Source organism: Mustelus asterias, unplaced genomic scaffold (genome assembly GCF_964213995.1).
Source record: "Mustelus asterias unplaced genomic scaffold, sMusAst1.hap1.1 HAP1_SCAFFOLD_2427, whole genome shotgun sequence".
NCBI lineage: Eukaryota > Metazoa > Chordata > Chondrichthyes > Carcharhiniformes > Triakidae > Mustelus > Mustelus asterias.
Window position 1 is genome coordinate 11,551 of NW_027592372.1, and position 11,550 is coordinate 23,100.

Sequence of the window (11,550 nt, forward strand, 5' to 3'; positions counted from 1 at the left end):
ATTACTGCAAAGAAGTGTACCGACAACTGAACAACGAGGAACATACAGACAGTTACCCGCAGATCCGACCAAAGAACACACCCGTCAACTCAACACTCTGATCAAGACCTTTGATCCGGACCTTCAGAGCACCCTCCGTGCTCTCATCCCACGTACTCCCCACGTTGGGGATCTCTACTGCATCCCGAAGATACACAAGGCAAACACACCCGGCTGTCCCATCGTATCGGGCAATGGGGCCCTGTGCGAGAACCTCTCCGGCTACATCGAGGGCATCCTGAAACCCATTAGTCATAGAGCCATAGAGGTTACAGCATGGAAACAGGCCCCTCGACCCAACTTGTCCATGCCGCTCTTTCATTTTTAAAACCCCTAAGCTCATCCCAATTGCCCGCATTTGGCCCATATCCCTCAAAACCCATCGTACCCACGTAGCTATCTAAATGCTTTTAAAAAAACAAAATTGTACCCACCTCTACTACCACCTCTGGCAGCTTGTTCCAGACACTCACCACCCTCTGTGTGAAAGAATTGCCCCTCTAGACCCTTTTGTATCTCTCTCCTCTCACCTTAAACCTATGCCCTCTAGTTTTAGACTCCCCTACCTTTACAAAGAACAAAGAACAAAGAACAATACAGCACAGGAACAGGCCCTTCGGCCCTCCAAGCCCGCGCCGCTCCCCGGTCCAGGATTGAATCCTGAATCCAGGATCCCCACCCGATTTTCCAGCCTATCTACATACCAATATCCTATCCACCGAGCTGTCCCTCACAGCTACGATGCTTTGTTCATTACAACCTATTAACTCACCTCTACCCCCCCATTCCAGACCATGTGATCTCCAGGGAGAGGCGAAAACCCAGAGTGAAAAACCCCAGGGCCAATATGGGGAAAAAAAATCTGGGAAATTCCTCTCCGACCCCCTGAGGCGATCGAAACGAGTCCAGGAGATCACAATGGCCCCGATCGGAAAATGCTTCCCAACCCTAGTCATTTCCACTTCCACGAACACCATATGAATTCCCTGCCCCCGAGACAGGTTCCCAACTATCCGCAGTCTCACTCTGTACTGGCACCAGCAAGATGATCATAGAATGAAGCCTTGAAACGAGAAACCAGGAACAATTAGCCCGCGCCGCTCCCTGGTCCAAACTAGACCACTCTTTTGTATCCCTCCATTCCCACTCCGTTCATATAGCTGTCTAGATAAGTCTTAAACGTTCCCAGTGTGTCCGCCTCCACCACCTTGCCCGGCAACACATTCCAGGCCCCCACGACCCTCTGTGTGAAATATGTCCTTCTGATATCTGTGTTAAACCTCCCCCCCTTCACCTTGAACCTATGACCCCTCGTGAACGTCACCACCGACCCGGGGAAAAGCTTCCCACCGTTCACCCTATCTATGCCTTTCATAATTTTATACACCTCTATTAAGTCTCCCCTCATCCTCCGTCTTTCCAAGGAGAACAACCCCAGTTTCCCCAATCTCTCCTCATAACCAAGCCCCTCCATACCAGGCAACATCCTGGTAAACCTCCTCTGTACTCTCTCCAAAGCCTCCACGTCCTTCTGGTAGTGTGGCGACCAGAACTGGACGCAGTATTCCAAATTAATTCCCAAATCTTTGGGAAAAGATATTGACTATCTAGCTGATCTGTGCCCCTCATTATTTTATAGACCTCGATAAGTTCACCCCTCAGCCTCCTACGCTCCAGAGAAAAAAGTCCCAGTCTATCCAGCCTCTCCTTATAACTCAAACCATCAAGTCCCGGCAGCATCCTAGTAAATCTTTTCTGCACTCTTTCTAGTTTAATAATATCCTTTCTATAATAGGGTGACCAGAATTGCACACAGTATTCCAAGTGTGGCCTTACCAATGTCTTGTACAACTTCAACAAGACGTCCCAACTCCTGTAGTCAATGTTCTGACCGATGAAACCAAGCATGCCGAATGCCTTCTTCACCATTCTGTCCACCTGTGACTCCACTTTCAAGGAGCTATGAACATGTACCCCTAGATCTCTTTGTTCTGTAACTCTTCCCAACGCCCTACCATTAACTGGGTAAGTCCTGCCCTGGCTCAATCTACCAAAATGCATCACCTCACATTTGTCTAAATTAAACTCCATCTGCCATTCGTCAGCCCAATTGATCAAGATCCCGTTGCAATTGGAGATAACTTTCTTCACTGTCCACTATGCCACCAATCTTCGTGTCATCTGCAAATTTACTAACCATGCCTCCTATATTCTCATCCAAATCATTAATATAAATGACAAATAACAGTGGACCCAGCACTGATCCCTGAGGCACACCACTGGTCACAGGCCTCCAGTTTGAAAAACAACCCTCTACAACAAGGCCAATTTTGTATCCATTTAGATACCTCACCCTGGATTTAACCTTATGCAACAACCTACCATGCGGTACTTTATCAAAGGCCTTGCTAAAGTCCATGCAGACAATATCAACTGCACTGCCCTCATCGACCTTCTTGGTTACTCCTTCAAAAAACTCAATTAAATTTATGAGATATGATTTTCCACACACAAAGCCATGTTTACTGTCCCTAATCAGTCCTTGCGTTTCTAAAGGCCTGTAGATCCCAGGCTTTTCCCTGCAGCCCTTTTTAAACAAAGGCACAACATTTGCCACCCTCCAATCTTCAGGCACCTCACCCGTGACTATCAATGATTCAGATATCTCGGCTAGGGCACCTGCAATTTCCTCCCTAGCCTCCCACAATGTCCTGGGGTACACTTCATCAGGTCACAACATCTCACAAGTGCAGCACTTAATCCCACTGACCAACATTTCGAGCACCAATTAATTATTTAAGAAAATTTATAAAACTCTTACCTTCACTTTTACCATCTCACAGAGGACATTGTTTTGGTCAGAGGAGGAGGGAGGAAAACACTAATGTAGTGTTCCAGGCTTACCGCTCCTTGACACCAGATCTGCCGCCTCTACCGGATGCTGTAACTCCTGTTTATCGCTGGAGGCGATCTTCCGCTTCCCACTTCTTGGTAGATGTTGTTGGGCTGACGTCCCCCAGAATGCACCAGTGAAGTCCCTCGGCTGCCTCTGCTTCATCGGTGGGTTTTGGGGAGGAAGGCCAAAATGTCCACCACAACAACAAAGGGCCGGCTATGAGTGTGGGAGGCTGGAGAACAACCGCCTGCACTATGTTTTATTCATTCATGGGACATGGGCGTCGCTGGCTAGTCCAGCATTTATTGTCCATCCCTAGTTGCCCTTGAGAAGGTGGTGGTGAGCTGCCTTCTTGAATCGCTGCAGTCCACGTGCTATGGGTTGACCCACAATGCCGTTGGGGAGGGAATTTCAGGATTTCTGACCCAGTGTCCATGAAGGAACTGCGATATATTTCCAAGTCAGGATTGTGAGTGGCTTGGAGAGAAACTTGCAAGCTATGGTCAGGCTCCAGATAAATGGGAGGTGCACAGACTGAGAGAGGCTGGGCTGGACACGGTCCTGAACTCCAGATGGAGCTTCACTGTCCTGAGGTCTTAGAGCAATGGCATCCGCAAAAATGATAGTGTGATCAGTTCTGTCTGGGGTAGTATGAGGCAGTGTGGGAGGATCGCTACACTGGGCTTTGGGGTTTCTTGGCATGTACGCTCACGTCTTGGTGCCATTATTATGGACAGAGTCTAGGTCAATTATAATGGAGAGAGACCTCGGGTGCCCAGGAAGAAAGCCAGTAATTTCATTCTGTTCAAGCACAAAATCCTGGTAGCTGCCATGATTCCCACTTCCTCAGTCACTCTCAGATGCCTGGAATTTCCGAGGGGCTGGAATATCTGCAGGGATGGCTGCTGGGGCATCAGGGCTACCCACTTAAACACTGACTGTTGACTCCAGTGTACCACCCTCAATCCCATGCCAAGAGGAGGTACATCGCTGCTCACAGCTCCTCACGCTCCCTTACAGAGCTGAAGATGCGATTCCGATGCCTGAAGTGCACAGGTAGTTGTCTGGAATACGCACTGCCGATGGCTTCCCACACCATCCCAGCATGTTGCACCCCTCACTATCTGGCTTTGCAGAGAGCTGAGACCTTGCCACAGGATGAACTGGAGGAGGATGAGAGCTCAGCGGAAGATGAGAAGTCTCAGGAGGCTGGGGGGCAGTGTGACTGCGCTGGTGCTGTGGAGGCTGGGGGGCAGTGTGACTGCGCTGGTGCTGTGGAGGCTGGGGGGCAGTGTGACTGCGCTGGTGCTGTGGAGGCTGGGGGGCAGTGTGACTGCGCTGGTGCTGTGGAGGCTGGGGGGCAGTGTGACTGCGCTGGTGCTGTGGAGGACGGGAGGGCAGCTGTGCCGGTGATACTGTAATTGCTGACAGTTTCCAGGAAGAGTAAAGTTAAATGAGGGCATCTTCCATCGCTCTCCAAACCAATTCCTGTCACCTTGGGAGAGCGGAACCATCGCTGAGAGCACAAGTCCTTCATTCACACTGTGTTTTGAGTTGTAGGATCCCTAAATCTTGAGATAAGAGAATTCCAAAGTACAAAATAATGCCTTCAGTTGAGCAGAATGTACACAAACCCATCCAATCAGTTACAATAAGCGTAATTTATTTACAGTGATTGGATACACAAGAACCAGAACACAACACAGTAACTTTCCAAACCCTACCACACTGCCTTGCTACAACCCCGACACCCACAGCAGGAGGGGAGGCAGCTTGCTGGCTGCTACATCCAGATGTGTGTGATACTCTTGGCGGATGTCCTCTGGCCAGATGAGGGTCTCCTCCCTGCCCAGGGTCAGGAGCATCCTGGGGGGCTTGCACTGCTGGAGTTGTGGGTACAGGGAGACAGGACACTGAGTGGCTGCACACAGCTGGGAATATCCAGAATGGAGACCCCCGGGGTATCTGACTGATGCTCACCACCCCCCCCCCCCCCCCCCCCCCCCGGGGTGCCACACAGCCCTGGCCTGACTCATAGAAACATAGTAAGAGTTTTAACAACACCAGGTTAAAGTCCAACAGGCTTATTTGGTAGCAAATAAACCTGTTGGACTTTAACCTGGTGTTGTTAAAACTCTTACTGTGTTTACCCCAGTCCAACACCGGCATCTCCACATCATAGAAACATAGCAGATAGGAATAGGAGTGATGCGCGATATTACTCACGAGGCTTGAGATGCTCAAGGAAAGGGGGGGGAGGCGTTAGCGAGCCTGGGGAATACCCGGGGGAGAGGGGGGGAGGCGTTAGCGAGCCTGGGGAATACCCGGGGGAGAGGGGGGGAGGCGTTAGCGAGCCTGGGGAATACCCGGGGGATAGGGGGGGAGGCGTTAGCGAGCCTGGGGAATACCCGGGGGATAGGGGGGGAGGCGTTAGCGAGCCTGGGGAATACCCGGGGGAGAGGCGGGGGGGGAGGCGTTAGCGAGCCTGGAGAATACCCGGGGGAGAGGGGGGGGGGGGGAGGCGTTAGCGAGCCTGGAGAATACCCGGGGGGGGGTGGGGAGGCGTTAGCGAGCCTGGGGAATACCCGGGGGGGGGGGGTGGGGAGGCGTTAGCGAGCCTGGAGAATACCCGGGGGGGGGGGGGGGGTGGGGAGGCGTTAGCGAGCCTGGGGAATACCCGGGGGAGAGGGGGGGGGGAGACGTTAGCGAGCCTGGAGAATACCCGGGGGAGAGGGGGGAGGCGTTAGCGAGCCTGGGGAATACCCGGGGGGGGGGGTGGGGAGGCGTTAGCGAGCCTGGGGAATACCCGGGGGGGGGGTGGGGAGGCGTTAGCGAGCCTGGGGAATACCCGGGGGAGAGGGGGGGAGGCGTTAGCGAGCCTGGGGAATACCCGGGGGGGGGGGGGGGGGGGGTGGGGAGGCGTTAGTGAGCCTGGGGAATACCCGGGGGGGGGGAGGCGTTAGTGAGCCTGGGGAATACCCGGGGGGGGGAGGCGTTAATGAGCCTGGGGAATACCCGGGGGAGAGGGGGGGAGGCATTAGCGAGCCTGGGGAATACCCGGGGGAGAGGGGGGAGGCGTTAGCGAGCCTGGGGAATACCCGGGGGAGAGGGGGGGAGGCGTTAGCGAGCCTGGGGAATACCCGGGGGAGAGGGGGGGAGGCGTTAGCGAGCCTGGGGAATACCCGGGGGAGAGGGGGGGAGACGTTAGCGAGCCTGGAGAATACCCGGGGGGGAGGGGGGGAGGCGTTAGCGAGCCTGGGGAATACCCGGGGGGGGGGGAGGCGTTAGCGAGCCTGGGGAATACCCGGGGGGGGGGAGGCGTTAGCGAGCCTGGAGAATACCCGGGGGAGAGGGGGGGAGGCGTTAGCGAGCCTGGGGAATACCCGGGGGGGGGGGTGGGGAGGCGTTAGCGAGCCTGGGGAATACCCGGGGGAGAGGGGGGGAGGCGTTAGCGAGCCTGGGGAATACCCGGGGGAGAGGGGGGGAGGCGTTAGCGAGCCTGGGGAATACCCGGGGGATAGGGGGGGAGGCGTTAGCGAGCCTGGGGAATACCCGGGGGAGAGGGGGGGAGGCGTTAGCGAGCCTGGGGAATACCCGGGGGAGAGGGGGGGAGGCGTTAGCGAGCCTGGGGAATACCCGGGGAAGAGGGGGGAGGCGTTAGCGAGCCTGGGGAATACCCGGGGGGGGGGAGGCATTAGCGAGCCTGGGGAATACCCAGGGGAGAGGGGGGGAGGCGTTAGCGAGCCTGGGGAATACCCGGGGAAGAGGGGGGGAGGCGTTAGCGAGCCTGGGGAATACCCGGGGGGGGGGGGGGTGGGGAGGCGTTAGCGAGCCTGGGGAATACCCGGGGGAGAGGGGGGGAGGCGTTAGTGAGCCTGGGGAATACCCGGGGGAGAGGGGGGGAGGCATTAGCGAGCCTGGGGAATACCCGGGGGGGGGGGGAGGCGTTAGCGAGCCTGGGGAATACCCGGGGGGGGGGAGGCGTTAGCGAGCCTGGGGAATACCCGGGGGAGAGGGGGGGAGGCGTTAGCGAGCCTGGGGAATACCCGGGGAAGAGGGGGGGAGGCGTTAGCGAGCCTGGGGAATACCCGGGGAAGAGGGGGGGAGGCGTTAGCGAGCCTGGGGAATACCCGGGGGGGGGGAGGCGTTAGCGAGCCTGGGGAATACCCGGGGGAGAGGGGGGGAGGCGTTAGCGAGCCCAGCTGAGACTGATTTCCAGAGTGGGGTTGATTACGTTGAAGAAAGTGGCCCGGTGAAGTCTCGATGGGCTGGACGCTGGTCACTGATCCCACGGCAGGCCACCTGCCGACACCTCCCGGCCTGTTGGGCTAATCAAGCAGTGCAGCGGGCCAGGAAAATCTCACCTTAAAATCTAATTGGACACTGACTGTTCCAATCCATCACACTCAGTTTTGTTAACCAGCCTTTTATGTGATATCATAGAATCATAGAAACCCTACAGTGCAGAAGGAGGCCATTCGGCCCATCGAGTCTGCACCGACCACAATCCCACCCAGGCCCTACCTGCTAATCCCTTTTTTTTTTTACCCGCTAATCCCTCTAACCTACGCATCCCAGGACTCTAAGGGGCAATTTTTAACCTGGCCAATCAACCTAACCCGCACATCTTTGGACTGCGGGAGGAAACCGGAGCACCCGGAGGAAACCCACGCAGACACGAGGAGAATGGATATCCCTCCATGAACATATTCTATTTCTGCATCTGGAACATTATTCATTTTGACAAACACCACCTGTCTTTTACAAACTAACTAAATATTCCAAAACCTTACCAACCACCGATGGTAAACTCAGGAGTTAAATTCAACACGGAAGTTGAACTCACCATTCTCGGGTGCTCGGATAATCCTAACACATTCCCTTGAATATGGAGGTCACATTGCCACTCCTCAATCCTTCAGTAGTGCCCACCATGGGAATATTGGAAAATTATGACAATTCCATATGTTATGTCCTCCACCAACAAGCCGGGCTGAAAGCCGGCTGCTGCAGGGATATATCTAACCTGATCATAGCAAGCTTATCGAATACCTCAAACTTTTTCACATTATTAATGATGTGTGTTTATTACTCAGTCTCTGTGCTCTGAGGATTAATGCTGTGTGTTTATTACTCAGTCTCTGTGCTCTGAGGATTAATGCTGTGTGTTTATTACTCAGTCTCTGTGCCCTGAGGATTAATGCTGTGTGTTTATTACTCAGTATGTCTGCACTGAGTAATAATGCTGTGTGTTTATTACTCAGTCTCTGTGCTCTAAGGATTAATGCTGTGTGTTTATTACTCAGTCTCTGTGCTCTGAGTATTAATGCTGTGTATTTATTACTCAGTCTCTGTGCTCTGACGATTAATGCTGTGTGTTTATTACTCAGTCTCTGTGCTCTGACGATTAATGATGTGTGTTTATTACTCAGTCTCTGTGCTCTGAGGATTAATGCTGTGTGTTTATTACTCAGTATGTGTGCTCTGAGTATTAATGCTGTGTGTTTATTATTCAGTCTCTGTGCTCTGAGGATTAATGCTGTGTGTTTATTACTCAGTCTCTGTGCCCTGAGTATTAATGATGTGTGTTTATTACTCAGTCTCTGTGCTCTGAGTATTAATGCTGTGTGTTTATTACTCAGTCTCTGTGCTCTGAGGATTAATGCTGTGTGTTTATTACTCAGTATGTGTGCTCTGAGTATTAATGCTGTGTGTTTATTACTCAGTCTCTGTGCTCTGAGGATTAATGCTGTGTGTTTATTACTCAGCCTCTGTGCTCTGAGGATTAATGCTGTGTGTTTATTACTCAGTCTCTGTGCCCTGAGTATTAATGCTGTGTGTTTATTACTCAGTATGTGTGCTCTGAGTATTAATGCTGTGCATTTATTACTCAGTCTCTGTGCTCTGACTATTATTGCTGTGTGTTTATTGCTCAGTCTTTTCGCTCTGAATATTATTACTCTGTGTGTTACTCAGTCTCTGCGCTCTCAGTATTATTACTCTGTGTGTCACTCAGGGCCTGATTTTACCATTTTGAGCCTAAATGCCGAATCTGGGCGTCAAATAGATCCGCATCTGGAATCCTCTTTCCAGCGCGCCCATACGCATTTTGTCGGCTCCGGTCCGATCTGCGCTGTGGGTGGGACTTAGCGCTGGCGGACTGATTGGAGCTCTGAACTGCGCATGCGCAGTTCGAAAAAATCAGAAGCAGCGTGCCCAGACGTAAAAGAAAAAAGCAGAGAGAGCGGCTCTCTGACACAGACCATCCGGGGGGCGGGGGGTGGGGGGTGGGGGGTGGGGTGGGGGGGGGTGGGAGGAGAGGGGGTGTGACCGATCATCCCCTGGGGGTGAGGGGTGGGAGGAGCGGGGGTGTGACCGATCATCCCCTGGGGGTGAGGGGTGGGAGGAGTGGCGGTGTGACGTGTCACCCTCTGGGGGGGCGATAGGAGGGGAGGGGGTGTGACCGATCATCCCCTCGGGGGGTGGAGTGGGAGGTGGGAGGAGAGGGGTGTGACGTATCATCCTCTGGGGGGGGGTTCCGCTGCCACTCTGCGGCCGATTCTTCCTCCCCACCGGAGGAACAAATCCCTCCTCTCCGGAGTGGCCACATACCTCAAACACCACGGCTGTCATTATTCATCTCAGAATAATGAGGAATAATGTTGTTATTGTTTCTAACAACATTAGTCATTGTTGAATGATAACTGTTTCAGTCACTGTTCCTCGGTTTGAATATCTCACACGTTTTCCCAGTAAGGTGACCTGGGCCCCCATTTGACCCCCTCATTCTTCCATTTTGCCTTAAGTTAGACAGCCAGCTCCAAAACATAACAATCGTACATATGTCATTTTTTAATGTGAGATCTGCTGTTCATAAAGTGAGGGGAACGATTTGCAAAGTTCTGCTTGCAAGGAATTACAGTCAGGGGAAATGGCAAGATGTACTGTGAGGTCCTGAGTTAGTGATCCACGTAGCTTCAGGAAAGACGACATAAGAAACTATTAACATTAGATGATGAACAAGCTATCAGTGCCCATGGCGTCCCAGGAAGAAAGGGATGGGAGAGTGGCCAAAATGTGCTACCTTTCCCATAATCAGCAGTGAGTGACAGGAATAATGCGGAACGCTGAGGTGAATAATGACAGCCGTGGTGTTTGAAGTAATTGGCCACTCCGGAGAGGAGGGATTCGTTCCTCCGGTGGGGAGGAGGGATCGGCCGCTTGGTGGCAGTGCACCCCCCCTACAGAGGATGATACATCACACCCCCTCTCCTCCTCCCACCACCCCTCCCTCTCCGCCCCCAGAGGAGGAGCTGGGTCAGAGAGCCGTTGCAGACTCTGACCCCACGCTTCCGAGGCTGCAGCTGCGACTCCGGATTTTTATTCGGCAGGTCGATTAGAGCGCAGATCCGCATTGGACCAGAAGACGGTAAAGTGGGGTTTGACAGGTGAGTTGGGCGCGCGGTTCATTAAGTCAGTTTAAATGCATGCAAATACATTAAAATCGTCAGGCCACACAATTCGGGTGCGGGCCGGACCCACGCCCAAATCGGGTGTCGGTAAAGTGGCGATCTGCTCGGAATCGGGTGCAGATCGCGGTATAGGCCCGACGCCCAACTGTACCACGATTGCGGGCGCGAAGTTCTGGTAAAATCGGGCCCTCAGCCTCTGTGCTCTCAGTATTATTACTCTGTGTGTCACTCAGTCTCTGTGCTCTCAGTATTATTACTCTGTGTGTCACTCAGTCTCTGTGCTCTCAGTATTATTATTCTGTGTTATTCAGTCTCTGTGCTCTCAGTATTATTATCCTGTGTTATTCAGTCTCCGTGCTCTCAGTATTATTACTCTATGTATTACTCAGTCTCTGTGCTCTCAGTATTATTACTCTATGTGTTACTCAGTCTCTGTGCTCTCAGTATTATTATTCTGTGTTATTCATAGATAGAATAGAAACCCTACAGTGCAGAAGGAGGCCATTCGGCCCATCGAGTCTGCACCGACCACAATCCCACCCAGGCCCTACCCCCACATATTTCCTCCAATCCCTCTAACCTACACATCTCAGGACTCTAAGGGGCAATTTTTAACCTGGCCAATCAACCTAACCCGCACATCTTTGGACTGTGCTCTCAGTATTATTACTCTGTGTGTTACTCAGTCTCTGTGCTCTCAGTATTATTACTCTATGTGTCACTCAGTCTCTATGCTCTCAGTATTATTACTCTGTGTTATTCAGTCTCTGTGCTCTCAGTATTATTACTCTGTGTTATTCAGTCTCTGTGCTCTCAGTATTATTACTCTGTGTTATTCAGTCTCTGTGCTCTCAGTATTATTACTCTGGCTGTCACTCAGTCTCTGTGCTCTCAGTATTATTACTCTGTGTGTTACTCAGTCTCTGTGCACTCAGTATTATTACTCAATGTGTTACTCAGTCTCTGTGCTCTCAGTATTATTACTCTGTGTGTCACTGAGTCTCTGTGCTCTCAGTATTATTACTCTGTGTTATTCAGTCTCTGTGCTCTCAGTATTATTACTCTGGGTGTCACTCAGTCTCTGTGCTCTCAGTATTATTACTCTGTGTTATTCAGTCTCTGTGCTCTCAGTATTGTTACTCT